The following is a 2500-nucleotide window of genomic DNA, read 5'->3' on the forward strand; positions in this document are numbered from 1 at the left end:
ATTTATTTGTTATACAATATTGAGTGCAAATAAATTTTACTTCAACAATTCAATTCAACATGAAAGAAAACACATTGAATTCATTTTCTATCAAAAAAGAATATATATATATAATAAACATCCAGTTATTCACCTACTCAAATTATCCATCAAAATAACATCGGATAAAGTACAAGATTTCCCTTCTCTCCTGCTTATAACATTGAGGATACCGGCTTTAAGTATAAAGCCTTGTATATGTCGGCTTAATCAACCGGCTTTTTCGTGATATCGGTTGAGCCAGGCCGTAATTTGATACTTTTCCCCATTAAGCAATTAGTGAAGGTAGGTGAGTGAAAATCGGAGATAGGAAAAAAAAATAGGAAAGGATACGGTTTATTTGTGGTCGTTTTAATTTCAAAATAGATACATAATTTTGAAATGTATTGGTGAATTGAGATACATAAGGAATTCGCTGTTTTCTTTGTTGATACGAAAAGAGAGAGAGAAAGGGTTTTTTCTTCTTCTTTTTTTCTTATTTTTTGTAATATCAAAATGGCCTTTAAGATGTCACAATATTTTTTTGCCTTGTCTGTTATTGAAAAAAAATATATATAATCCCTTTCATTCTCTCTCTCTCTCTTCCTCTCTTTCTCTCTCTCCTTCTCTTTCTATCTCTCTCTCTCTCTCTCTATCTCTCTCTCTCTTCCTCTCCTTCTCTCTCTCTCTCTCTCTCTCTCTCTCTCTCTCTCTCTCTCTCTCTCTCTCTCTCTCTCTCTCTCTCTCTCTCTCCTACTTTTCTCTCTCTCTCTCTCTCTCTCTCTCTCTCTCCTCCTCTTCTCTCTCTCCGGCTCTCTCTCTTCCTCTCTCTCCCTCTCTCTATCTCGCTCTCTCTTCCTCTCCCTTAACCTCTCTCTCTCCTCTTCTCTCTCATTCTCTCTCTCTCTCCCGCTCCTCTCTCTCTACTTCTTCTCTCTCTCTCGCTGCTCTCAGCTCTCTCGCTCAATACGTTCTCTCTCTCTCCTCTTCTTCTCTCTCATCTCTCTCTCTCTCTCTCTCTCCCTCTCTCTTCCCCTCTCTCGCCCTCTCTCTCCTCCGTCTCTCTCTCTCTCTCTCTCTCTCTCTCTCTCTCTCTCTCTCTCTCTCTCTCTCTCTCTCTCTCTCTCTCTCTCTCTCTCTCTCTCTCTCTCTCTCTCTCTCTATGTAGGCTTACTGAAGTGATAAAAATAATAACGATGATGTAAAACAAAAATATAAGATAAGGTAAGGTGTCTGTGTGAGTGTGTTTGTGTGTGTGTGTGTGTGTGTGTGTTATTGTTTGTATCTGTGTGTGTGTACGTGTTTTTTTTCTTTGTTTGTTTGTGTGTGTGTGTTATTGTCTGTATCTGTGTGTGTACGTGTTTTCTTTTTTCTTTGTTTGTTTGTTTGTGTGTTTGTGTGCATGATTGTTTGTATCTGTGTGTGTGTACGTGTTTTCTTTTTTCTTTGTTTGTTTGTTTGTGTGTGTGTGTTTGATCAATACCCTTTCAAGTATTGCAAGAAAGTAACCCTTCCAGTCTTTCTCCTGTGAACTCCCTTAAAACAGAGAAACAGTAACAAAAAACAAACAATTTATATACACGCAACAAAAGAAATGCATCCTGCTCCTCCCCCCTACACCCACCTCCCTCCAAAACCCCCTCCCCCCTATTCACCCACCACCCCCCTCCCCCCTATAAGCCCCACCTCCCCCTCTACACCAACCACCCTCCTCTCCCCATCACCTCCTCCCCCTCCCTTCCCTTAAACCCCCCCCCCTACACCCCCCTTCCCTCCCCCATCCCCTCTACACCCCCATCCCCTCCCTCCTCCCTTCCTCCCCCTCTATACCCACCTCCCTCCCCCTTTATACCCCCTCCCCCCTTCCCTTATACCCCCCTTACACCCACCTCCCCCTACCAAAAACCACTAGACGTGATATCAAGTCACCCGTCGTTAACGAGTTAAATCAAAATCTGTATTTCATCTTCCAAGGACAATTGGGGTACTGTACACAATGAATTTGAGTTGCCTCAAAAAACATTGCTACCACTGAGCAAATAATATCCTAGCTGTAATTCACACATTGGTAAAACCCTCTTCCCCCCTTACACCCTCCCCTCCCCCATCCCCTCTACACCCACCTCCCCTCCCCCCACCTCCTCTACACCCCCCCCCCCTTACACCTACCTCCCGCAAGCAAGTACTGCCCCCAAAACCCGAGCTACCTACAGGTGAGTGAGTGAGCGAGCGAGTGAGTGAACGAGTGAGTGAGTGAGCGAGCGAATGAGTGAGTGAGCGAGCGAGCGAATGAGTGAGTGAGCGAGCGAGTGAGTGAGCGAGTGAGTGAGCGAGCGAATGAGTGAGCGAGCGAGCGAGTGAGTGAGTGAGTAAACGAACGAGCGAGTGAGTGAGTGAGTGAGCGAGTAAACGAGCGAGCAAGTGAGCGAGTGAGTGAGCGAGTGAGTGAGTGAGTGAGCGCGTAGGTGTGTGAACTAATCAA

This window comes from Penaeus japonicus, unplaced genomic scaffold (assembly GCF_977035675.1).
Source record: "Penaeus japonicus unplaced genomic scaffold, GWHDUDI00000001_assembly GWHDUDI00000020, whole genome shotgun sequence".
Taxonomy (NCBI): Eukaryota; Metazoa; Arthropoda; class Malacostraca; order Decapoda; family Penaeidae; genus Penaeus; species Penaeus japonicus.